This window comes from Schistocerca nitens, chromosome 1 (genome assembly GCF_023898315.1).
Source record: "Schistocerca nitens isolate TAMUIC-IGC-003100 chromosome 1, iqSchNite1.1, whole genome shotgun sequence".
NCBI lineage: Eukaryota > Metazoa > Arthropoda > Insecta > Orthoptera > Acrididae > Schistocerca > Schistocerca nitens.
The window spans coordinates 1,243,247,955-1,243,260,937 of record NC_064614.1 but is presented as its reverse complement, the minus strand read 5'-3'; the positions used below and the strand labels follow the sequence as shown (position 1 = coordinate 1,243,260,937).

Below are 12,983 nucleotides of genomic sequence, written 5' to 3'. Positions count from 1 at the left end.
TTACGTTTTCCTATTTCAGAAGCCAGTTACCTTACTTGAATTTAGAAAATATAAGAATTCGTTTATATGCAGCATTTACAGCCAGAAAAAAATAAACTGATCATAATGTGAGCCTCAGAACAGTATTTAAAGTATACTTGTGCCGTGGTGGTAACGGCACCATACGATTCAGCTTGAATTTCCCGGCGACGCTACCGAAAGAGACCGTTGCGCAGTGCAGGTGACAGTGTTCTCGTCGGTAAGGTCCAGGTGGACACATGCGGGCCACCTGTGGCGCGGCTTCGGCGAGAGTTGCGCTGAACAACAACCAGCAGGCCAGCGTGCGCACCCCGGGCGTTATTGCGATGGTGTGAGGGGCACTAATTGGAATGGCATTGTGTTGGCGATGCGGCCACAGAACGCTGTTGAGCTTATTCCGCGACAGTTGCGTATTCTTTGGGCTGATTGTTGTTCGAAGTAATCAGACTGATTGCTTTCTGTCGTGCCTCCACGGTCAACAGATATAGTGTTCCTCGAGAAGCAGTTCCTTGCTTTAAAGTTCTGTTCGTGGAGTCTTGCTCGTCTCTCTGATGCCGTGCATAACGCTACTTCTTGTAACGAAAGGTAAGTCCTCGTCATTAAGGTAGAGCAAATCTTGCCGAGTGGATTTCTAGTTTTAAAATTGGTTTACTAGCGTCATAGTTGATTATTCTGATTTGTTTAAGTGCTGACGTGTCAATTTTGAGAAAAAGATCGGCTGTTATAATTAATAGTTTTATCTTGTAAGCACTTTAAAACTTAACAAATCATTTGAAAATTATTGTAAAATGTATTAAGTGCAATCAGCCCAGTAGTTCCGGTTTGTCACAATATTGTATTTTTTTTCTTTTACAAAGTGTATCTGTTTTGAACTATGACTGAACTAATTATACTTATGGTCTACAAATTTACTTAATAAATTATTCAGAAAAAATGAACATATTTTCATCGAGCACATATATTAAAAGAAAATTAGTAATGCACCTATTATATTAATAAAAATTTGCTTCCCTACTAGTCTGAGACAAGTCGTACACTGCGAAGTGGAATTTGATGGGAGTCTTTATAAGTCAGTTGGCAGTGTCATCCTCTATGTGGCGTCCATGTTGCACTCCATTGAAGAGAAAAATATGGATCCAATTGGATCATACGTCAACCAGAAACTACTGTGACAGAAGGTCACAGCTTGTGAGTCTTAAGAGTCCCTCAGCGGAAGCTGAAGTGCGTTAAATCAAGCCTAGCAGCAAGTCCTTTCCGTGATCACATATGTGACTTACTGGCTTAAGCTAGTGGTCTGACCTTATGCACTGTCATTTTTCTTTTACATCAGTTTCTCGGCTACCTTTATGTTGCCCATCATGTTTTTAATACCTCTCCATAATCTTTCCGTCTCTAGGATACTGCACGTCCTTTGTAATGTGTTCTGCGCATTGCAGCCTCTGTCTGCCTTTCTGTTCCTCTTACTCATGTTTCCAGCGCCATTTTCGTTGCAGAAAATGTGCTACAGTCCTATCGTTTCTTCTGGATAGCGTTTTCATTAGCGTTTTTTCCCCATCTATTCTTTTCAAAACTTCTTCATTTCGCACTGTATCTCTCCACTCCAATTTTGGGATTCACTGAGATCACCACATTTTAAATACTTCCTCTTTCTTCTCCCATGCCGTTCTGCGGATCCACACTGCACTTCCACAATGTACAGTGATCCAGACATACATTCTCAGGAGCTATGCCGTTTTCGTATCAGTATCTTATGCCAGGAAGACTCTTCGCTCAAGCCAATGTCCTTCTGACATGTTCATTGCCTTAACCCATCCTGTAGATTTTGCTTTTGTTTCATTTAATATCACATCGTTAAGCTTCTGTAAATATTGTTTGATTGAACGATAACACAAAATTGTTTACTCCTTTCCTTGTTAAAACTTTGATGTCATGATTTGATTCTGTGCCGTATAGTGTATATGTCATTTAAATTCTTTGTCTCAACTGGAGGGAACAAATCCTACTGTACATAATTGTAATTTTGTGTGAATAATTTTTGGTAGAAATGTCAATATATGCAAATGTTCTGTCTTTTCTAAAATGTATGTTTGCTGTTATGTAAATTGCTGATCCTCACTTAGGGTTCTTAGTTAGTTTGTATGTAAACGGTGTAGTGGTTCCCCTCGGTAACGGAACGGTGTAGCGCGCGTAAATTGTGGTTGGCCTAGGTAGAAAAGGTGGAATAACAGTCAGTCGGGGACAAGCTACGAGTCGGGGGCAAGCTACGAGTCGGGGACGAGCTACCAAACTGTGCATTGCCATGTAAAAGATGCATATTGTGCTGGTTCCGAGAGAGGCTTTTTCTGCTACTTTCCAATGCCTCGGATGGATGGATAAATAGCTGGAAATATTCTGGAATTTGTATCTATCATCGCAACCAAGGAATGACAGAGTCCAGCAATTCTACCTGCAATTCCACCTACCAACATGCAGTTGCCACCACATTGCGCAATCATTACATCGGAATGCTACAATGATGTACAGTGAAGGGTCTGCTTAATGGATGTGTTAGTGTGCTCAAATATAAGGTAATTTATATCTGAATTTAAGTACCTACCTTGATTTTTTTCCTTATCATAACACCTCTCAGGTTCCTCTCCGTTTGAACTAAAGTGATTACCGAGTGTCCCTACTGAAAGAACATTAAAAACTATTTTTTTAAATTAATGCCTCTTGAACATAGTAAAGAGAAAGTTAATGTGGTGTCACCGCCAGACACCACACTTGCTAGGTGGTAGCCTTTAAATCGGCCGCGGTCCGCTAGTATACGTCGGACCCGCGTGTCGCCACTGTCAGTGATTGCAGACCGAGCGCCACCACACGGCAGGTCTAGAGAGACTTACTAGCATTCGCCCCAGTTGTACAGCCGACGTTCATAGGAGTGGTTCACTGACAATCACGCTCTCATTTGCCGAGACGATAGTTAGCATAGCCTTCAGCTGCGTCATTTGTTACGACCTAGCAAGGCGCCATTACCAGTTATATTGAGCTTATTATAAAACCTATACCGTCAAGAGCAATGTACACCAATTATGGATTAACGTTAAGTATTACATCATCTACGTACTTTATTTGCAATTCTCAAGACATTGTCCTGTTCCAGACCTCACGCCAGTCAGCGTGTAATTAAACGCGTGCATTTCAGCCTCCTCTAGCAACACGGTGTTGGCTCTTCTGCCAACACTTCAGTTAAAGTTAATGTTGCAAGAGAGTGAGTTAAAGTTAATGATGCTTGCTGAAAATAATTTTCCTAGTAAAACTGCTTATTAATGTGTTGTTGCCAACTTCAAATTAAAAGTTCTTAAGACTGAGGGTTATAAAGTTTTGCTTAGTAAATGATCACATTACTGATTGTTGTAAATCGCAGAAGGTGAGTCAGTATCTTACATATATGTTAATTTTGTGTCGTACTGTAGTAAAAGTAGAAAGCTGCAGTTGTGAAACGTTATATACTCATGTTTGCTAAGTGTTTGTCTCTCTTGTGTATTAGAAGTGCATATTAATAGTATAAAAGGATCCACAGTTTGTCTATTGTGTTAATGCTCGGTAACAAGTAACGGAAAGACCACTAATTATAAAAACCATAATTTCTTTAAAGCCTGAAAGTAATAGGGTGTTTTGGTATCTCTTATAATTTTGCAAATAGTTTCTGCTGCTCTGTTAGTTTCAATCTTACCGTAAACATATGTATGTGTCAGAGTTCATTGCACTCACGTGTGACAAAGTATAGGTTGTGTTTATCCATTAAAGTTACTAATAACTATTTTTTTGAACGAGAATGTTAATCATTCTCTTGCCTAGTTAGGCTGGCGACCGTTTTATTTATCCGTTGAACAGTGTAGATAGGCAAAATTTTGTTTGTTACTGTTCGAATATTTATGTAATTCTGACTTTCATTTCCGATAAGCCATTTCCGTTAGGTACAACACCGTCAACGTAGCTAAATTCCTCTCAGAGGGTAACACTGCTCTTTTGCTTTATACCATAATTGTTTTAATAAGACAGTTTTATTTCACAACCTGCCTCCAGCTTCGAGGTTATGGTGTAACAGTAGCAGACAGGAAGTGTTATACGGGGCTTTTCCGTGACAGGACTATTTGTTCTGTTGGGGCGTACTACGTAATAAACCAAACTTGGTATTTCATAGTATAAGCTACGTAAATGCTGTTGCAGTGTAATATACTGTACCATTCGTTTTGAAGTATGCATCCCGTTGTTGTCCTTTCTATTACTTCTCATCACATACTACTTCTTTGTTTAACCTTCATAAATATTCTGCGCAAAGCATGATGTCCATTCCTTTTAACAGGTCTCCTAGGTGTTTCTTATATCTGACCGCAAGCGCCAGGTCGCCTGTAAACGATACCGTTGGTCTCTCATCTCTCCCCCTTGCACTCATTCCTCTCCCGAAATGTTCTTTCATTCTATCCATCCAGCAGAGGTGATAATCTGAGAATATGCCTTTGTTTACTGTTAACACGTACTTGCCTTTTCGACGTTCCCATTATACTACGTCCATCTGAGTTTTAAAGATGTTGTACATTACATTTGTCAGTAAGCGTACTTTAGCCCCAATTTCTAAGAGCTGAGTACATCTTACCCCAACTACTCTTGCTGAGTAGGTTTACTACACTATGTCATCAAAAGTATCCGGACACCAGGCTGAAAGTGACTTACAAGTTCGTGGCACCCTCCATCGGCAATGCTGTAATTCAGTATGGTGTTGGTCCACCCTTAGCCTAGATGACAGCTACCACTCTCAGGTGCTGGAAGGTTTCATGGAAATGGCAGCCTTTTCTTCACGGAGTGTTGCACAGGAGAGGTATCGATGTCGGTCGGTGAGGACTGGCACCAAGCCGGTGTTCCAAAACATCCCAAACGTGTTCCACAGGAATCAGGTCAGGACTCTGTGCAGGCCACTCCATTACAGGGATGTTACTGTCGGTAACCACTTCACCACAGGTCGTGCACTATGAACAGGTGCTCGATCGTGTTGAAAGACACAATCGCCGTCCCCGAAATGCTCTTCAACAGTCGTAAGCGAGAAGGTGCTTAAAACATCAAGGTAGGTCTGTGCTGTGATAGTGCCACGCAAAACAACAAGCGGTGGAAAACCTCTCCATGAAAAACACGACCACACCACAACACTACCGTCTCCGAATTTTACTGTTGGCACTTCACAGGCCAGCAGATGACGTTCACCGGGCATTCGCCATACCCACGCCCTGCTATCGGATCGCCACATTGTGTACCGTGATTCGTCACTCCACACAACGTTTTTCCACTGTTCAATCGCCCAATGTTTACGCTCCTTACACCAAGCGAGGCGTAGTTTGGCATTTACTGGCATGATGTGTGGCTTATGAGCAGCCACTCGTCCATGAAATGCAAGCTTTCTCACCTCCCGCCTGTCACAGTACTTGCAGTGGATGCTGATGCAGTTTGTAATTCCTGTGTGATGGTCTTGATAGGTGTCTTCCTATTACACATTACAACCATCTTCAACTTTCTGTGGTCTCTGTCAGTCAACAGATGAGGTCGGCCCGTACGCTTTTGCACTTTTGTGCTGTACGTGTCCCTTCACGTTTCCACTGCACTGTTACATCGGAAACAGTGGAAAGATTTAAATGGTTCTGAGCACTGTGGGACTTAACACCTGAGGTCATCAGTCCCCTAGAACTTAGAACTACTTAAACCTAACTAACCTAAGCACGTCACACACATCCATGCCCGAGGCAGGATTTGAACCTGCGACCGTAGCAGTCACGCGGTTCCGGACTGAAGCGCCTAGAACCACGCGGCCACCGCGGCTGGCGAAACAGTGGATCTAGGGATGTTTGTAAGTGTGGAAATTTCGCATACAGACGAATGACACAAGTGACACCCAATCACCTGACCACGTTCTAGGTCCGTGAGTTCCACGGAGCGCCCTATTTTGCTCTCTCACGATGTCTAATGACTACTGATGTCGCTGATGTGGAGTACCTGGCTTTAGGTGGCAGCACACTGCACCTAATATGAAAAACATGTTTTTGGGGGTGTCCGGATACTTTTGATTACATAGCGTATCTGGCAGGTATCGCACCTCCAATTATTCGTACAAAAGTTGCCCTCCATAATAAACTACTGGAACACGAGATCGTTGAAGCTTACCCACTGTCTGCTCATGATTAACCTTAACTAAAACGAAACTCCTTCCGCACAGTCCTTGGAAGGCTCAACAGAACCGACGGCTGCCGTGTCATCCTCTGGCCACAGGCGCCACTGGATGCGGATATGGAGGGGCATGTGATCAGCAAACAGCTCTCCCGGCCGTATGTCGGTTTACGAGATCGGAGCCGCTACTTCTCAGTCAAGTAGATCCTCAGTTTGCCTCAGAAGGGCTGAGTGCACGCCTCTTGCCAACAGCGCTCGGCAGACCGGTTGGTCACTCATTCAACTGCTAGCCCAGCCCGACAGCGCTTAACTTCGGTGATCTGACGGGAACCGGTGTTACCACTGCGGCAAGGCCATTGGCATGATTTACCTTAGCCTAGGTTAAATTCTGGGAACAGAACATTTGAACCCCTCATCAGACAAGACAAAATTTTTCGAAGGAAATAGGTAAAACAAGCTTGTATGGAATAGCGATAACATCTGTAGGCCGGCCGCAACGAGGAGATGGGTACTTGGGTCACTAAACGTTTAAGAACAAATGGCGGTAGGGCGAAGCCCTTGTGACTGTCCTGGCTGTGGACGCCATTATTTTATTTCGCTAGAAGCTCTCCTTCGTTGCAGCTCAATACACGTGAAGTAGCATACGGTACTGAAGTGGAGTGAGGTACAAGCTGCAGACGGCACAGTATGTACTATTCACGTTGGAGAGTCCGCCAATTGTATTGAACTTGCTTCTGATTGGTCGGCACATTCGGGAGTTAGGCGCCAAAAGCCCTAACTTCTCTTATTAATTATTTATATACTTTTCATTATATTTAACACAGTTTTCAGTATGACAATCTGTCATGTTTACGCTACGAGTCTGCCGTTTTTGTTTCTTAAATTTCACTATTTTTTGAGAAACATAAGAGTAATGATATTACAACCGCAGTGCTTCGGACACCTTCGGGTCGCTTTGGCGCGCCTGTGAGACGAAGTACTTCGGCTGCCCTAGCCATTCTGTTTCGTGTGTTCTTCAGAGCCGGACGTGTGTCTCTGTTTAGGACGGACATGTCGCACTCTATATCGGAAGTTATCAGATAAGTTACCGATCTATGGGATTTTCAAAAAGTCTCTCCGCGGTGCCGTATGACTGTTAGCCGCGCGTGCCGTATGATTGTTCGCCTGCCCGGGTTACTTCCCTTCAAGTGGACTCTCCCAACATTCCACTGTTTCGTTTATCTCAGCCAGCGTCAGTAGCATCGTTGGTGTGTGTCGTTACGTGTAGACGTGAACGTTTAAGTTTAGTTCCTTTGTTCGTTTGTTTCCTTTTTGTCACTGTTAAAATGCTAACCATTGAAGAACGTGTTTTTTTAGCCGAACAAGTGTTCAAAGCTGGCGGTAGATACACACTTTCAGATTGTCAAACATTTAATTCAGTTTTCCCGGAGACCACACTGCCACATCGCGATACTGTGCGAGATTTGATCAACAAATTTCGAAGTACGGGTTCAGTGACAGATGCATCGAGAAGTGGTCGTCCTAGCGTTTTGTCTGAGGATAAACTACTCAATATTTCCGATAAAATGTCCATGTCCGAACAAGTCAATAAGAAAACTCGCCCAGGAAATCGTTGTTAGTGTCGGAACGGCCCACACTGCACATACAAAGTGACAGGCGTGCGAGAACTGAAAAATATTGATCATTGCAAGAGACTGCATTGTCAATGGTTCAAAAATTTCGTTCAACAAAATGGGGTATTCTTAATGAAAAGTTTTTCACTGATGAGGCGTTCTTTCATTTATCCGGGTACATGAACTCGCAAAATTCTCGTATGTGGTGTACTGCAAATTCATTGTGTATTCTAGAGGAACCACTTCGTTCTGTGAAAATAGGAATTTGGATTGCAATTTCTAGACGTCGGATTGTGGGTCCCATATTTTTCAACGAAACAATAAACGCACAACGATACTGCAGTGATATTCTGAACCCATTCATAGGAGAACTTCAGTGAAATACTGAACGGTTATTTTCAACAAGATGGTGGAACCGCGCTTACAGCTCGCGTTTCAATGTCACTACTTGCTGATGTTTTTGGTGATCGCACAATTTGACAGGGACTTTGGCCTCCACGAAAGCAACTGTCTATAAAAACCGTCCAAAAACCATCGATTAATTGAAAACTGCAATATCCACTTTCACTGCTTCTGTTACAGAAGAAATGTTACAGCTTGTGTTTGGAAACATGATTAGACGAATTGAATTGTGTATTCAACAACAGGGAGGACACTTTCAACATTTAATGTGAAAATTTGTAAGTAAAAATGGATATTCAATAAATTTATAACTTGTATATCACTGAGTTTCATTTCGATTCAATGCGGCATATGGCACGCGCGGTTGACAATCATACGGCACTGCGGAGAGGCTTTTTGAGCACCCGGTATTAAGAAAGCTATGTCGAAGACAGTGTAAAAAGTGATATTTTAAAATACAAACAAACAGGATACATTAATGAGAGGTGTCGCGTACCACGATTGTCAGTACTACAGATCTTGCCCTTTGACTAATCTGGGCAAGGGGCATCCCACAAAAAAAGCACGAACACTGATTCAAGTTCGAGAAGACAGCATAGCAGCCTCCGTCGAAGAAGATCCCACAACCGATGGACGAACTGTCTTCTGCGCTGGGGACGCAACTTTAAATGTTCAAATGTGTGTGAAATCCTATGGGGCTTAGCCGGCCGAAGTGGCCGTGCGGTTAAAGGCGCTGCAGTCTGGAACCGCAAGACCGCTACGGTCGCAGGTTCGAATCATGCCTCGGGCATGGATGTTTGTGATGTCCATAGGTTAGTTAGGTTTAACTAGTTCTAATTTCTAGGGGACTAATGACCTCAGCAGTTGAGTCCCATAGTGCTCAGAGCCCTTTTTTCCTATGGGGCTTAACTGCTAAGGTCATTAGTCCCTAAGCTTACACACTACTTAACCTAAATTATCCTAAGGACAAACACACACAGCCATACCCGAGGGAGGACTCGAACCTCCGCCGGGACCAGCCCCACAATCCATGACTGCAGCGCACCGACCACTCGGCTAATCCCGCACGGCGACACAACTTTAGAAGACGACCGGTTGGTGGTAAGAACGGTTAGGGGCTCTTATTCAATCTCAACAGGTCTTTCCAGCTTCCAGATCTGAGTTCCAACACGACAACGTATAATTTTATACCCTCCGGTAAACTACGGGGTTTCACAAAGCAGGACAGCAAGTGTGACTGCGTAAAAGAAAAGACTGTGGAACACTTGTGCTAATGCCCTCTTTGTCCGTTTTACAGTGCAAAGCAGGACTTCATGGTTGCAAAAGATAGCACAGAAGGCGTGCCTCAAAGTTTGGCAAATGCCATCTGATTTGTAAATTTCGTCTATGATATTTCTGAGTGTGCTTTGTTTTGTAAATGTTTATTTACTGTATATAACTGTGCTTATACAGCAAAGGTAGGCTTCTGACACCTTATGCCGTAAAAGGCGTCCTCTATGCCTACAAATTATACGACCGTACGCTGATTTTGCTCAGTCTCCTTTCCGCTACAAGACCAATGTGAGACTTGCACCTCTGGTACCTTTACCCTTCTTGAAATGAAACTAAATTAAGTCCAGTAACTCTACACAATATTTTCGCAATCTCGTCAACAGATTAAAAGTGAAAAACTGTGATGTCTACTTTTGTAGCACATATCAACAGCTCTCTTGTAACTCGTGAATCCGTTTCTTCTCAGGGATGCTAGTCGCGCTGCGAGGGCAGTGCAGCAGCCTAGCAGGCCACACCCCGGCACTGCCACAGTAATCCGCGCCGCCGGCTAATGCAGTGGCCAGCCGCACCGAGTCCCAGCTCGCCTGCTAAGCGCGCCGAAGCGGTGTGGCGCGCAGATCCCGGCGGCTGCTCTAATAGCCGGCACTAAGCCGCTGTATTGCGGCCGGACTCACTCGATAAGGGCCGCCGGCACGCCTACTGCCGGCGCTCCCTCGCGTCCTGGATACCTGACTGCCTGACCAGCCGAAGAGCGGACACTCGCAGCGCCTAGCTTCCGAACGGCATGTTATACGCATCCATACTAAAGCCTAATTTACACGACGACACTACGTTGCAGGCAACTGCTCTGCTGGCCCCTGCGCATGCGCGCCGCGCGTTTGCGAAACTCGTCGGTGTAACTAAGCACTTTCGTCGTGTTCCAACTTTGGTGACACAAGTTCCATGCGTTTTGAGGTTACGTGTGTTCGTAGAGTGTAGACAAGCTGAAATATGAAGTAGGGAACGGAGAATAATGTTCGCTTTTTGGATAGCTGCGCTTTGCATAGGTGTTTGTGGGATTACAGTGATGCTGATTACAAAAATAAGTAACATATCGCTGCTCTTGAGACCGTCATATGCGATCAGAACGTAGATGGTTTGACAATATCTGAGCCGTGGGGCAAAATTTATTGAGTTACGAGCACATACAGAACTGAATCAAGAAAAATACAAGCAAATGCATTTATAGCTATGACAATGCTCTCGTCAACAATACTAAAATCCCATCGTTAGAGTTGACCGACTCTTTGTTAAGGAATCTTGTTGACAGGAGGGAAGGCTATACAAATCAAGAAGCTGCAATCTTTGTTCAATATTCATCTTTTTAAAACGTCGCTGCAGTGCTCCCCATTCACATATGTTAGAATTTTGAAACATTGCCACACTACAGATCTATCTTTGAGAGAGTAGTTTGCAAACCATTCTCTTCTTAATGCGGCCTGCTTCGAATAATTGGAGGGCTCGGAGAAATATAGTCATAAGCCACAACTTTCACGAAATTGAGTTTTTCATGTTGCGCCATTCTTACCACGGCAAAATGGCAGGTGGGTCAGGGACGTCTGAAGCGTCTTCGGGTCTTCAACGCATATTTGACACAGACAGTAGTGGAAGTGAAGAGCTTTACCCTTTGGATCCTGACAGTGATGAATCTTGGCATCCATCGACCAGCAGTTCCAGCTCAGATGATGTTTCGGTAAGTATATAAAACGGTTTATTTCTGGTGATTAATTTCCTGTGGCTTTCTCTCAACATTGCCAACGCATTTGACCGTGATCCTGTGTGTTAATGATGAAACTTGATGGGCACATTTATATTACTGCTTAATGGTGCAATAATGTAGTTTCAAAGGCAAAAGATGTGTAAAATATATTTTCTCATTAATGTGATTTTAGCGAAATTTAATGTTTTGTGTGGCTTATGACTATATCTCACGTAAATTCTTAAGACTATTTTGCTCTTCATATTATAGCTTGAAATAAGTAGAATAAATGGAGAATCACCCGAAAAACCAAAGCTATCCAATAAAGACTGCCAAGAAAATATCGTACAGGGATGTTACATTTTCTTATAATGTGAGGGTATGCGGAATAGAAGTCATGATCTGCAAGGAAGCTTTCCTAAGGGTTCATGGCTTACAGATACATGCACGAAGAGTCAAGAATTTGCAACATCAAATGAAGCAGGGATTTGCAGTGCCAAAAGAAGATGGAAGAGGTTTGAATGTTACTCTGTGCTATAACTTAGGGATGTACTCAAACTTAGTACTATCTATTAGGAAGAGGATATAAGCTCATCTTTTTGTTTCAGGAAAACATGGAAACCATCCACACAAATTTCAAGATGAAGCTGAACAAAGTGCTAGAGAATTTCTCAACGCCATACCGAAATATAACAGTCATTACAGTAGGCAACAGAACCCTAATAAAGTGTATTTGGACTGTGATCTCACAATTGCTTCCTTATTTCGAGATAAATACTCAGAATACTGCAAGGAAAAGCAGGTTCCTGCAGTATCTGGAAGTAAATTCAGTGAAATTTTCGTATCTGAATTTAACATAGGCTTCAAACTACCAAAAAGTGACACCTGTTCAAAATGTGATGGATTTCTAATTGCAATAAATAACCCAGAATTATATGCAGAAGAAGTCACAGAAAAGAAACAACAATATGAACTGCATCTCATAAAGGCTGACAGAGGACAAAATATGATTGCGTTTTTAACTGCTCTGGCTAAAGAAAATTCGAAAGAGCATCATGTGATAGCAATGGACATGCAGCTAACGTTCCCCACACCTAAACTAACAGTTGGTCCAGCATTTTACAAGAGGAAAATATGGACATACAAGTATGGTATCCACGACTGTGGATCAAATAATGATTATACGTTTCTGTGGAGCGAGAAAGATGAAGGACGGGGTTCAGATAAGGTTGGGAGCTGCTTATTGAAGTACTTGGAGGTAACTAATCCTGAGACAAAACATCTCCACATAATCACAGACAACTGCAAGGGTCAGGCAAAGAACTGGACTATTATTGCTTTGGAAAGGTCCCTTGTTGCTACCAAAAGATTTGATTCTGTCCAGCATTACTTCCCTGTGGTAGGTCACGCCATGTTACCTTGCGATCTTGATTTTGGTCGCATTGAACGGTATGCAAGAAACAGACGTCCAATAGTGTACACTCCAGATAAATGGGCAGAAGTAATAAAATCTGCGAGTCCAAAACATTTCATTGTAACTAAAATGGAAAGAGAAGACTTCAGAAGTATGGAAAGGCTGAAGACATTGATCTCAAAACGTACAGAATCCAAGTCTGGAGACCCCCACCACTTCAGTGAAGCTACTCAATTTAAGTTTGAGTCTGAAGATAACTTCAAGCTAAGTGTAAAGCACTCATATTCAGACATAGGAGCTTTCATGTCAATGGATATTCGTGTCAAAAAGA

At 42.9% G+C, this 12,983-nt stretch overlaps 1 pseudogene; it reads right to left on the bottom strand.

The window, feature by feature from the left end:
- Nucleotides 1-6,456: 6,456 nt before the first annotated feature.
- On the bottom strand, nt 6,457-6,574 carry LOC126211841 (5S ribosomal RNA; annotated as a pseudogene).
- Between the last annotated feature and the right edge of the window lie 6,409 nt (nt 6,575-12,983).